This window comes from Notolepis coatsorum (assembly GCF_963971535.1).
Source record: "Notolepis coatsorum genome assembly, chromosome: 1".
In the NCBI taxonomy this organism is placed as follows: Eukaryota; Metazoa; Chordata; class Actinopteri; order Aulopiformes; family Paralepididae; genus Notolepis; species Notolepis coatsorum.
In genome coordinates this window covers 248,483,055-248,497,996 of record NC_140165.1, presented here as the reverse complement: position 1 = coordinate 248,497,996, position 14,942 = coordinate 248,483,055, and the positions used below count along the sequence as shown (strand labels likewise).

Below are 14,942 nucleotides of genomic sequence, written 5' to 3'. Positions count from 1 at the left end.
AGTAAAAATCAAAACATACCACACCACAAAAGGTCAATGAATCAGTGGCACAAGTGAAGAGCAGATAAGGAACAATCCTCCAGATTGGCAGTAATCAGCTGGATCCTTGGTGCATGGTGCATCTGGGAAAATGAAAAAAAAGGACACTATGATTCACTGGAAAGTCCGGGACTGTACATTAGGAGGGGGTGGGTGGTAGGAAAAAAGATATATACGGTGGGGAGGAGACTGTCTACAGATACACCTGTGTGATGTTGCTACGGAGTTAAGCTAATAAACGTATACTATACTCACAACCACAGCAGGGGACACAACTATTTTGTTACCCTGCCATGTGGCGGACAGACCTCGCAAATGTCACTCGCCCAATAGCCTCCAGCTGCAACCACTCGAGTCCCTGAGTGATGACTGCTTGGCGCCGCCTCGGTAGAAAAAATTCCCTTTTCATGATATTTGGCGCCTCTGATTGGCTCAATTTTGTTTCAATCTGTATGCATCTACAAATCATATTATACCAGGTAGTCAATTCCGTTAGACTGCGAATCAAATTGACGGATCTCCCCAATCAAATTGACGGAAATCCGTCTTGAGACGGAACACTTTAATGCCTGCATTCAACATCGATTATCTATTGTTCAGGATGTAGGAACGTTATACTTTTTCATTCATACAAAAATACAAAAATACCTTCTAGAATATAAGTATGTTTTATCATTTCCTGTAGTAATTCCTAGAACGTGAGTTATAGACCTAAATGCATCGATTGCCGTTTATTCCCTAGACACGCTATATTAAAAAATTCAACTGTATATGATCGTATACGTTATGCGTCATCATGCACGGAGGAAAGGGGGGGGGGGCGGCGTTTATAATTACGTGATCGTCAGTAAATGCTTTATGTAGTATGGGTGATATATTGATCAGATGGTTTGCAGTGAAATGAATAAATTGGGCTGAAAATAACCAGGGTTTAGCCCAGTCAGATTTAAGGCTTTAAGACTTTTTAATGCCAATCAGAATTAAATTTAATACCAATTTCACAATAACAAAATGGCAAAAATCATGGGTACTCTCAGTACTCATTCAAGGGTACTACGACTATGCCTGCACCTCATGGTACCAAAGCACCTCAAAGGCACTAAAAACAAGATTACAAACATCACAAAACAAACTGGTCAGACTACTGCTTAACCTCACTCCTAAAACCCACTTTACCCCTGCCCACATTCAAAACCGCTCTTAAAGAGCACCTACGGGAGACTGCAATTCGAAACTGGCCACCGTAAATGTCCACCCCCCCCCCCCCCTCCTCCTAATGTACAGTCTCATCCCCATCATATATATATAATATTTTCTGTTAGGATCTCTGGGTAACAGTACTGTATATTATTTGCATATCGTATATGTCACAAATGTAACAGTACTACAGTATATACCTGTATGTCATGTATGTCCCTATGCCATAAATGTCATGATGTCATGTATGTTTTTACTGTATTTATTTCTGTATATGTTCGGACAGAGATACGGGATGGTTTGAAAGCTCGGCGTTGCTAATAAATATTTTTAATATTTTTTTATAAACTGCTCAAAGCGGCATTATTTCCGCCGTTGGGTGATCACAGCGCCTGCGCACCATCCCGTATCTCTGTCCGAAACCCTCGTGCAACTGTGAGCACATTTGTAATGTCTCTGTGATACTTGTATAACGAACGGTTCGGCCAGAACCAGTCCTTCAGGGTAAATCTAGGTTGGTTTCCCATTGAGGAGCAAGTGACTGTGGATTCACTCGGTGCAGCACAGTCACGAAAGGGGCTATGGACCCTGATGTAAACAAGACAAACGTCTTTCTCTGGTCTGCATCACCTTAACAATTGTGTGTATTGAGCCGTACTGTATTGTACCCATTCTGCAATCTGTTAAATAAAGTTTTCATTCATTCATTCAGCCAGCCGCCGCGCTCACTGGGGCTATTGATAGCGTCAATTAATTGTTGTTGTTGTTGGTACTGCCGCTGCGGATGTGAACGGGGCCGGAGGGGCTTTGGGAGGATGGGAAAGTTATTATTATTATTATTATTATAATAGTAATTGGCTATCATACGTGCCTAGCTAGCGTTAGCTAAAAGAGCCCTCGCAGTGAAGTTATTATTATTATAGCTATCATACTGCAATATAAACTGAGTTTTATAGTGAAAAGAGCAGCTTTATTTTGGTCAAGATTGAAGGCTCTATATTGCAGGAAATTGCACATACAGGTGTTCATTAAATGTAAAAAAAATAAAATAAAAAAAAAGAATAAAAAAGAATCTTGCACCCCCACTTTCAACTATAACTAGGCGGCCATGGGTGTATATATGAATTTTGAATGCCATGGCGAAAAAATTCAATATTGATCTCAATAACGCTGTACAGCGAGATCCAATAGGGTCCAGCTGCAGACTCGGAGCCTCGGTCCAGATTGGAACTTCCGCCCTGCCACAGGACTATTACTCCTGTGACAGGGCAATGCGCTGATTGGCGGAAAGTACGGAAGTATCTCGAAGTACGTCTGACGTATCTCGAATTACGTCTAACGTTTCTCTACGTTAGCGAACATTAAACGTTGTATTCATAAAATAATATAAATTCAGCAGCATGGGGAGGGCCGGGGGGAGGGGAGGTACAGGTAGTAGAAGACATAGAGGTACAGGTCACATAATTATAGTACAGTGGAGAAGTAAAAATAGAATAAAAAGGCAGTGGAAACAATATACAATATTATTAACTCTAATAATAACACGCCTCGCAGGCTCATTATAATACGAGAGCCGTGGGTCTGCATTGTATAGAGCGGATCCCCCGGCCGTATTCAAGCGCTGGAGCGCTTTGCCATGGATAAAACTGTATTAATATAGTAGTAATAATAGTAGTTGGCTAGTTGCGCGCTTCTGGCCACCTCCCGCAGTGCGCGCATACACACATACTGTCTGTAGCCTATACAGTACGTGCAAAATTAGTTGTCAAGAGCCAATCGCACAGGTTGCCTCATCTCATCTGGCTCTGCAAATAGATCTAGAGTCTGAATATCATATATAGCCTGCTGATGATCTCTCTCAAATCCATTCTGAGAACGGAATGCAGTGCCTGCGACGCGGGTCTTGATTGATTGATTGATTGATTGATTGATTGAAAATTGTATTAACAGATCATGCTGGACCTACAAAAGGCCTTTGACACTGTCAATCACTCCATTCTTGATTGAACATTTTATTAACAGATTGCAGAATGGGTACAGTACAGTACAGCTCAATACACACAATTGTTAAGGGGATGCAGACCAGAGAAAGACTTTCGCCTTGGGGGGGGGGGGGGTCGGGTAGGAGGGGTGGGTGGGTGGGGGACACTGTGCAACTGTACAAGCAAAACTGTACATTGGAATATTGACAAAACCATACTTGGTCATTTACTGTACATTGGAGGGGGTTGGGTTACAACACAGGAGCAGAGTATAAACAACAGTACAGGAATGAGAAACAGTACTGTACTGTTTTGTAGGTCCAGCATGATCTGTTAATACAATTTTCAATCAATCAATCAATCAATCAATCAATCAATCAATCAATCAAGACCCTCGTCGCGGGCACTGCATTCCGTTCTCAGAATGGATTTGAGACGAGAGAGAGAGAGAGAGAGAGAGAGAGAGATCATCAGCAGGCTATATATGATATTCAGACTCTAGATCTATTTGCAGAGCCAGATGAGATGAGGCAACCTGTGCGATTGGCTCTTGACAACTAATTTTGCACGTACTGTATAGGCTACAGACAGTATGTGTGTATGCGCGCACTGCGGGAGGTGGCCAGAAGCGCGCAACTAGCCAACTACTATTATTACTACTATATTAATACAGTTTGATCCATCGCAAAGCGCTCCAGCGCTTGAATACGGCCGGGGGATCCGCTCTATACAATGCAGACCCACGGCTCTCGTATTATAATGAGCCCGCGAGGCGTGTTATTATTAGAGTTAATAATATTGTATATTGTTTCCACTGCCTTTTTATTCTATTTTTACTTCTCCACTGTACTATAATTATGTGACCTGTACCTCTATGTCTTCTACTACCTGTACCTCCCCTCCCCCCGGCCCTCCCCATGCTGCTGAATTTATATTATTTTATGAATACAACGTTTAATGTTCGCTAACGTAGAGAAACGTCAGACGTAATTCGAGATACGTCAGACGTACTTCGAGATACTTCCGTACTTTCCGCCAATCAGCGCATTGCCCTGTCACAGGAGTAATAGTCCTGTGGCAGGGCGGAAGTTCCAATCTGGACCGAGGCTCCGAGCGGAAGTTCCAATCTGGACCGAGGCTCCGAGTCTGCAGCTCGACCCTACTTGCGAGATCTGGCGGTCAAAGCATGGCGGGCAATAACCCTTTACAGCGTGGATGTGTTAATAATGATTTGAAGATGTTTACACTTTTTTTTACAACCCTACTGTTCTCCCAAGAATTAAATAAAGGTTTGATGATGATGACATGTCCTAGAAGAGAGATATAGATAGAGTGGGTGTGTTTGTGTTTGTACATGGAAGTTATACTCACATCAGCTTAAGGGAGATGCCATCCATGTCAATTCAGCATAGGATGATTCAGATGGCCTTGTGGTCAGCAGGGTCCCCCTCTGGCTGCTGGCCTCTGGTAGAGGTGTAGATCACCAGTGTCATCCCTCTGAGAACACAATTAGACTTTAGACAGTGGCTTGCGAGCACGATGAGCCTCATTTCTTTATTTTGTGATTGCTCTATCTATCTGATCTTATTACAAAATACTTGCCTCCTAGATCACTAAATGCGGGGCTCCTATCCTATTGAACATATTTTACTTTGTGTGTTTATTTTAACAATAATTTGTGATGCCATCACACAAACTGGCATTTAAAGGGTCAAATTTCAAAAAGTCCTGCACCAGAATGCAGGAAATTAAGTTTTTGTAACAAAATAATTGTGTGTGTGTGTGTGTGTGTGTGTGTGTGCGTGTGTGTGAGAGAGAGAGAGAGAGAGAGAGAGAATGATGGACAATTGCTTGCTGTGTGAGAGAGAGAGAGAGAGAGAGAGAGAGAGAGAGAGAGAGAGAGAGAGAGAGAGAGAGAGATAGAGATTAAGTACATTTGCTGAAATACAGTTGTTCTTAATTTTCTCACTTGCTATGTGAGAATGTTAGTTATTATGTTCTCAATGCCCTTGCATTGTATGAGTTGTGTGGACGCGTTTGCTAGTTCTAGTGCTATCCCTTTGTACATTGTGGCTGTGTCTGACAAAAGTTAACAATAAATAATGGTATTAGGAATACATTTGCCTCCTGCGTGAACTGTGCATAGCTGAATAGACTGTATTTTAACACCGGTCATATGGTGGTACTTGGAGAGCCAGCTACATTCTCAGGTGGTACTTGGTGTAAAAAGTTTGAGAACCACTGATCTATCATGTATAAAATTCAACTCACAATTCTACATGGGCTTCAGGTGGTGGTCTGCGTCTTCAGGTGGTGACATACTTCCCGCAACTGGCGAAGAATCTCTGAAATATTGGATTGTTTGACAGTGACACACAACAGAATATAATTTTATGCCTGAATTTCCCCAAAATGGCTAATTGGACAGCACTTCTCCACCATCAGTGGCTATACGTGTCAGATAGGTGCAGATAGGAGAATCTGTCTGAATGACAAAGAAATCGCTTAACTCTCCCTCCCTCGGCCGCTATTGGCGCGACGGTGTAGCGGTCATTCCTATATGGCTATGACTATGAGCCCAGATGCAACGAGTAATTGTCTACTCAAAATCAACTAAGTGTCATGATTACGTCATTACAACCTGGGACTTGGATGGGAGAGCAGGAAAGATCCAATGTCTTCAGTCAAAAATCCGCCAATCAATGCAAAGGTAAACATACGTCTTTAGAGACGTTTTATATAAGAATAAACACCAGTGAACTTGTGTATAAAATTCAACTCACGCTACAGGCAGTCTCTGCCTGCGTGCAACTGCTGGTCTCTGGTGGTAATTCAGGAATGGCTTCAAGTTCCTCTGGCGAAGAATCTCTGAAATATTGAATACGACAATAAAAATGTTATGCCAGTGAGAGAGGGAGACGGAGATAGAGGGAGAGACAGACATAGCACTGCTGTGTCATCAAATGACAAAGGCTTTGGCAATGTAGGTGTTGTGTGAAGTGGAGGGGGTCGAGGTGAGAGAGACAGAAAGACAGAGATGAAAACACAGATAAAGGTGTGAAGTTTGAAGTGGGGTGAGAGAGACAGACAATATTGAATTGAAAGATAATACTTACTGAGCTGAATCAATGGCAGTGTGGTAATAGGGGCTGGAGTTATACATTGGCATTCCTAGAGAAAGAGCAACATAATTAACAAAATAAGGAAAAAATAAGCACCATCAAAGTAGTTATCAATGAGCACCATATAACCTACAGTAGCAAGTGTACCTAGCTCCATATACCTAGCGCATGTCTGGTGGTAAAAACAAAACATGATTTGAGAATGTGTTAGTTAACTCACCTTGATAGCGGCGATGATTGCCAGCGAATTCTAAAAAGAAGACGATCAAAATATTCAAAAAACCTTGTATGCAATTTATCAAGACTGTGTATATTATATATATATATGTTTAGAGTAGCAGGAGCTAGAAGTTCAAATATGTCAGTCTTTCAAAGCCCCATTTTTTATATATAACAAAAGGCAGAATGAACATCACTGCCGCCCTGCTGGATTAAATTCTGAATTGCAGGTAGGCCTGAATAAGTATTTACTGTGCAAAATAACCAAAACCAGATAAATAATATCTGTTTTTTTATGAAGCACAGATCATGTTAATTAAGTATTCTGAGTCTGAGCAGACAGAAAACCATCTTACCCTCAGCAAGGGATTACTTTGTGCTGAAGACCCACAATGCAACACAACAACTGCAAGCTAAAATGCCTCACATACAAAACGAAATAAAATAGAGCCATGGCTGTGTCCCAAGTTTAACACAATTGAACTATAATAAAGTATTTGTTAACACTAGTTACAACAATGCTTATGTAACTATTAAAAACGTACATTTTAATCACGAAACAAAATGGCAGAATAACGTTAGCTAGCATGATAGCTAGCTAACGTTAGTAGCTATAATAATATGCATCACTATTTGCTCAAACAAGCTCCAAACTATTTGCCACGGCACAGAGATAACATTTAGTCAAACGATAACAGCCCGGTGATGGTATCTGAACGGAATCATACTATTCCCATAAGAACTCACTTACCAGTTAAGTACCATCTAGCATGTTAGCTAATAATGCTAACAAGCTTCGTTCTAGCCTACTAGTTGCCACCACGGTAATAATTCACAAAGTAGCATGTAGTCAAACGATGACAGCAAGATTATGGTATGTGAATGGCATAATACATAATATTGTCAATGACTTACCAAGGAGTTTGGCTCAGACTATTTGTCAAGCAGTCAGTGAAGACACCATCCATCGCGCCAAAGTGTTTGAATACCTCAAGTCCCGTGAGATCTTCTAGGTCTCGCGAGTTGCTTAGGACTATACCCTCTCGAAGGGGAGGGGAGGGGGAGGAGGGGAGGGGGAATCTACTAAATTGATTCAACGACAGTTTTTCAAATGTTGAAATGGTATCTGTAATTAAATATTGAATCAACATAGCTTTTTCAACCTCAACCAAAAATAACCAATCTGACTGTACATTGGAGGTGGTTGGGTGGGTGGGGGGGTTGGGTAGGAGGGGTGGGTGGGGGACACTGTACAACTGTACATAAATATTACAGTGACAGTCCAGTTGAGTTAATGGATGGAGGGGGGGGGGGGTGTTGACTTGCAACGGATGGACTATAGTGCAGCAATGCAAGTTCAATTCACAGTTATTACTACAGACCGGTGGCACTCACCTCTGTGGTCATGAAATGTTTCGAGAGGCTGGTCAAGGACCACATTTGTGCCTCCCTCCCCAGTGATATGGACCCTATGCAATTTGCATACAGGACAAACAGGTCCACTGACGACGCGGTAATGTATCTTCTCAATGATTCTATGTTATAGCTATATGCTCGTTCTCTAATGTATAGTGGAATAGCTTACTCTGCTCGTTGTATTTCCCGTTAAAGTAACAGTTCATTCAAATATGGTCCGTTGGAAATCACGTGGAGGCGGAGACAGCGCTGCGGGTGAAAACGGTTCTGACCGTTGTTTTATTGGAATATCCAACAGCTTAAATTATCTGGTTCACAGCATCAATTATTTTCTATCTCTAATCAGCTTTTCCCGGAGGGCTTCTTAGTGGCGTCTCTTATTCTCGAACTGGTGGGGTGGATTCTCCGTCTCTGCTTTTCCGTTCTCCCTGCGTGTCTCTCTGCGTCTCGGTGTCTCCGTGTCTCTGTCTCACCTCCATCATTCAACCTGTAGGTTTTATAGAGAAGAGAGAACCCCCCCCAGCCCTTGCGCCATCCAGTGCCGTCACCCCAGAGAGCCTGCTTTCCTATTGGCTAGAAGGTCTCCCCTCTCAGTGATTTGGGTCTTGCGAAACAGCGTTACAAGGTGACCTTACAGAGGGGATATGAACTAGTTTCCTTTTAGAATGATTTACCCAAGTGTCCCTGAATGCGACCCTCATACAGATGGAAATATAGTACCCACTCAACTTAACAGTGGGTATCACAGAATGGCCTGTTTGGTCTGCTTAGCTAAAGTAAACAGAACTCGGATGTTGGCCTTCAGGCCGTCACTTCTTGACTTAAAAGTTTAGTTATTTGGCGCACCATCCCTGTTCGTTGTGGAGGAAGATGTGTCATATGTTTGCCATTTGATCTGTTCTTATTTTTATGGCACTCTGGGCCTTTCCTATAACTGCTAAGTGAAGGCTGAAGGGGTGCACTGTTAGCTTTTTGACTGAGTTCTCCTGTGGCTTTTTCCATCAACCGCTAGATGATTTTAATCCTTCCCGTAATGCTTATATGGGTCATTTTGATCCATTTCGACTGAGGCCAGTTAACAGCCTTCTTGTTGACTCAAATGTATGGTTAACCTAACAGGTGATTTGGCATGGCTGTGAGTCTCTATTTTTCTAAGAGAAAATAACCTAGTTCTTTGCTATTTCATATATGTGCATAATTTCTATTGTTTAATTTACAGGTTTTATTTAGATAAATATACGACAATCCACCCTTAGTGGGTTTCATAACCCACTATATAGCACCAATATGTTCTAAATTAAACATGTTAAACCATAATTATCATTTTTGCTAATATTTTCAAAAAATTCAAAAAATCCAAAATTTACACAAATCGAACTACCAAACCCATTTCCGTCTGTACAGTTACAAAATCATCATTCACTCTTTCCGTTGGCTTCTTCCCCAGTCACACACAATATCAGTTATTACTATGACTTCAGACTAAGAAAGCTGTTCCTGTTTTTACAAGGAAACACTCTTTCAATAACAGCTTTTTTGTTTAGACTATTTTATCCATGTTTACTTAGCTTCAATGTGTCTGTTTTGTGTAATTGACTCTGCAAGAAAAGATTAATACATCCTACCCAAAAGATTAACACTCTAAACATCGAGGGAGATTCAAACAAGCAAACATAAATCATCTCTTCTCCTTGAAAAGATCACTGAGGCCTCAATTATTCTTCGCTTTCATCCCTGTCAGTTATCCCTGTTTAAACCTCCTGAGGTCTTTACGGCTACCTCGTTTTGACTGTTTTCTTCTTGTTGTATTTTGTGCTAACCACAGCCTCTTCTTTGTTGTATGCAGTTTTTGGTACTGCTCCGATTTTCCACAGAAGGAAACGATTTTCCCTCTGTCCTTTTTTGCATTTTGGATTGTTATTTACAAACACACAATGGATTGGAAGTTCTCTTTTTCGCACAGATACATCTTTACTGTTCTGTATTTGACAACACTCTTTTTCCAAATTCGTTATCTATATATTCCACAGCTTCAATTGTTAATATTCAATCAAATCACCTTTGTCTCATTCATTTTTGTGCTGTACTATTTTACTAGATCAAATATCTCTAGTTCAACACAATCACCACTTCCACCCTTGAAAGTGGAATAACCATTTATTACACTATCAATACCTTGTTTCCAGACAGCCTCCTCGGTCCGGACAGCCAGCTCTAGACGAGGCCAACCACCAACAGAACCTATGTGCATGGTAACAAACCACAGTCCCTTTAAACACACATCCCACACACTCTGCCAGCCTTCAACAAGCCGGTGCAGAGTCCCCCATAAGCCAATTATCAATTTCACACGTCTGCACCCTACTTGTAAACTATTTGGCCAATGGCGACCAAAATCTACAGAGCTTACCTATAAACAGAGAAACACGTTCGCCCAACACTTACCAAACCCAAAAACGTGACACAACTCCCCAGATACTACTCCTGGACTCTCAATGAGCGGAAAACCAAATCATGAACCAGCTCCCGTCCACCCTCAGTTTCCAGCCCATTATATTAGACATTCCTACCAGTCCCGCTGTGTCACCACCACCTGCTATCCCTGACCGGTGAGAGATCCCTCCCAGCCAGCCAGTTCCTAAAAAAAAAATAGAGTGTCAAACAAAAACAAAGAAAATTGCAAACAAACATAAACAAAAATTCGTGAGTGCCTTCATGCAACACACCCATCAACAGAACTAAACTATCAGCTAGAGGCATAAATACCCCCGCATAACTAAGACAGCAAAATTAGAAATCCAAAAAGAAATAAAATAAGTAATGAAATAATAATATTGTTGTTGACCTTTTTTTTTTTTTTTTTTTTTTTTTTTTTTTTAATTCCTTAATTCAACCTTGACCACCCTTTGATCAAGTATTGTAATCACTACTATAAATAGTCCTTTGTTTCTAACTCTGTCTAATATTATATGTTCCATTGTTCCTGTCTAAAACCCAACTGTTTAACCCTTCTCTGACACCGTCTGGTTCAGAGTTCACATGACCACAAGAGCCATTGTGGTGACCATTTTTCTCTCTCTCTCCAATCTGTGCAGCCGGGCCAGGCTGCACAGGTGGGAGATACCAAAAATCGTCCACCATACCATTCTCCCTTACGTTTTCCTCACTGCCACAGCAAGAGTTGATCAGACACACTGTAGCAAAAAGGAAAACCCATGATTTGTCTATTAATTAACTGTTAGTACGATTGGCTCATGCATCTGTCAGTCATTTCATCTCTCCCTGTTAGTTGCACATCCATCTTAGTCGCTTCCACTCATAATCTAATGTACCAACGCTTCTATATATTTTTTATTCTATTTTTATTCCAATCAGTCCTTTTTCCCATTTTAACTTATTAATAACTCTATTTTCCCGAGCACTATTAGCTTCGCTTGTGCATTCCTGCCTCGTTCTTATTCAACCTATGGCCTTTGCAGACACACCCTCTTTACACCCCTTCTGAAAATGTCCCAACATTCCACATGTCCAGCAACTCTGTGTTCTGATGGACTCTTGCTGTCTATTGGACTCTTGCTGAGCCCGCCACCCTTTGCCACATGATCGAGCGAGATGGCCGATTTCTCCACATTTCCAGCACTCAGTCGATGCCAGCCATCCAAGCGGTCCCCCTCTTTGTCGTCCATTTCCTCCTTGGGGCTGCCAGTTCTGTTGTCTGGATGAGAGAGGGACATACCTGTTCTTCCCAGCCGCCGCACCTTGGGCCTTTTGTTGTTGGGAGGGGCCTGGAAACTCACCCTCCCTGCGGCTGTCATCATTCCCTCGCTGCTCCGCTCCCTGTTCAGGTAACAGGGCAAGTGACTTCTCTTGTTCACTGAGTCCTTGTTCTGCAGTACGAAACATGATTTCCAAAATTACATCACTCATGATCACAGTCTGTTTCGCCAGCTCTTGTTCTAGCACCTCCCTCTCGCGTGTGACTTGGTCAACCGCCAGCTGCTTCTCCACCAGTTTTCTACGGACTGTCTCATGTCTTTCGGACGCTTCCGTGAATGCTCTCTGTCTTTCTGGAGAGAGGTACGTCATCCTCTCTACCTCCACCCTGGCCCCCGCTGTCTGGCTCCTCGTCACCGGCCCACGCCTCTCATCCCGGCTTTGGTCTCGAGGGACGACTGGACATGGGAAACGGGTGGGCTGTAGAAACTGTTCATGTATAGTTCCATACCTGCTGTCGGTCTCTGTACCAGCCGTACGGCCAGAATAGACTTCGTGGGACTGCTGTAACAACGCCGCTCTTCTCAGTCTCTTTCTCTGTCCCTTGGTTAAACTGCAGTCGCCTGCAATGGACACCCCAGTGTGGCTCGGTTCTGGTTGGAGTAAAACCATTGTCTCTGGTTCTCTCTCCTGTAAGACCTCCTGTATTGGAATCAAAGTCATTATTTCCAGTCCCTCTGTTATACTGGTCACCTGAGGAAATTCCATCACATCCCACTCAATCAGATTAACTTCAGATATCAATCTTTCTACGGGAGTGTCTGCAAAGGTTGTCAGCCTATTGCTATTGTCGGCATTACTTCTTTTCATCGCTTTTCGTGCTCTCCTTTTCTGTTTTTTATTTTTGTTTCTCAATCTATAACAGCCTCCTTTTTTATACTTAAATACAAGGTTTTGTAAAGGCCTGAATCTCTTTGGCCATGGCTTCTTCACTTCTATTGTGATATTTCCAGTCTTTGACATAGACAGAGTGTCTACTTTTGCTATTGTTATTGCTTCTAAACCTTCAGTTGTTCCTATCAATGTTCCACTAAGGTGAACTTCCTGTGTACCCGACATTCACACCACTTCCAAACACACCTGCAATCACCGTTTGGAAGAACAAGTTTCTCTGTGTCCAAACCTATTTTTCGCTACTTGAGTTAAAATTCACCCACACTATCAGATTTATACCGGTGCAGACAGGGATTGACAATTTTCTTATCATTCATACTATACCAAGGCTCATATAGCCATTTCCCCAATTGGTATTGAAATCGCCAGAGCCCTAGTCCTCGCCGAGCCTGTGCAAAAAAGAAAGCAAAAACATAACACTTAATACAGTGGCATTTCCCTTGTAATTTCCTCAATATTTATGCATTGGAAATGTCGGGCATTCCTATACTAATTCTTCTAGAGAGATGCGGTGTGATCTACTTGAATATAACGATACGGCTTTACTTGTTTTTGTCCGTTTGTCCAACCGGAAACTGGAGGTTCCAATCCTTTGTGTGTTCCCTTCACCTTTGGTTCTCTGGGGAACATAATCATTAAGTTCCACACAACCTATCAATTCTAACAAATGGTAAACTTGGTTAGCCATCTGTTCCAATTTCTTTTTGCCTTGTTGAAATTGTCATAATTTATACTTTAAATGACTGCTCCGCGTATTAACTATGTATAAATGTAATATTAACTTCCCTACTTGCTTTCTACTATGAAAATCAAAAACTATACTTCTTCCTACATTTCCCACCACATTTACATCTCACGCCTTCATCACATTCTTCATACAACATCATTCTACATTATTTTTCCACACATACCCCCTCACACCACCAAAAAAAACTTTTGGTGGCGTCACTGCATCCAACCACTATCACGGGAAAAAATTTATCTTTAGCAACTTAGATCACTAAACCCCTGACCGTTACATAGCCCAGTTGTCCACGTTATTAAATTCATGAACCCCAGTACTATACCCACCGCAACATTTGCCATGATCCCTGAATCCACCGAGACCCGTCATTTCACAGCCCAAAGCATCTTCCCTCAGTTTCGAACCTGAATGAAAACACCCCAAGCCCCCTTCCAAGGAATATCACAACTCGTCCAACCATCACCTGTACCGGCACCTATTTCACATACATAACAGCTACGTAGTTTAAAACAACCACCCAACCAATAACACACAACAAGACGCAAAGCCAACCCTGCTTCCAAGGACCCCAACCGAAGGGGGAAACCAGGGGACTGGCACCTTCCCTAAAATGAAAAACAAAAAACACGCCACAACCGTCTCTAACCAAAACCAACCTAATGTAAAACCCATCTCCCTTATAACAAATGCTCCAACTCCTTGCCCCCAGCCCAAACACACACGCCACACTCAAGAGGGCCAGTCTGGGGGTTGGAGGGACCCCAACTAGAAACGGTCCGTAACGTACCCACAATCCATTTGAAGGCAAGGCATCGAGGGGGGGCGCACGTGGAGAAATGAAGGGAGGGAGAGAAGGAGAGACACAGGGGGGGAGAGACATACATACGGAAGAGGAGTTCCCAAACGACCATGAATATTACCCTATCCTTCCGTAAAGTAAACACTATTTTAAATACAACCACTGCCTCAAGCCCACCATAAGGGCAACCTAACTCGAATACTCTAACTAACTGCATGCCATGTATGTCCTGATGAACCGAAAATGGGGGACCCTGATGTAAACAAGACGAAAGTCTTTCTCTGGTCTGCATCCCCTTAACAATCGTGTGCATTGAGCCGTACTGTACTGCACCCATTCTGATAAAGTTTTCAATCAACCAATCAATCAACAGAGTCCATCTGGGAGAGAGGGATAGACAGAGGGAAGGGGAGATACCGGGAGGGAGGGAGGGAGAGAGAGCGGGAGGAAGACAGGGAGGGAGAGAGGGAGGACAGATGAAGGGAGGGGGGGCACAGACAGATGAAGGGAGGGGGGGAGCTATGACGGGAGGGGGGGGGGGCACAGAGAGGGAAGGAGGGGGGGATGCTATGAAGGGAGATTTATTTATTTTCTTTCTATTCCCAGAATCAACCAGCAGACTTCACCGTACAGCCTGGTCCAGTTAACCCACAGCTTAATACAACTAATGGTCTTTGCATGGAGTTCCTAAAAGCCACCACTATACCCCAAGGGACGGAGGGAGGGAGAAGGGAATGGGGGAGGGAGGGATGCAG

The 14,942-nt window shown here is 42.6% G+C and overlaps 1 long non-coding RNA gene across 1 annotated transcript; it reads right to left on the bottom strand.

Annotated features, from left to right (window-relative positions):
* On the bottom strand, positions 1-7,580 carry LOC311236570. The gene is made up of 7 exons (XR_014620224.1): positions 7,475-7,580; positions 6,561-6,590; positions 6,335-6,389; positions 6,002-6,086; positions 5,490-5,563; positions 4,590-4,715; positions 1-122 (listed from the first exon to the last, which is right to left on the bottom strand). It is a non-coding gene; the product is annotated as an uncharacterized lncRNA (long non-coding RNA).
* Between the last annotated feature and the right edge of the window lie 7,362 nt (positions 7,581-14,942).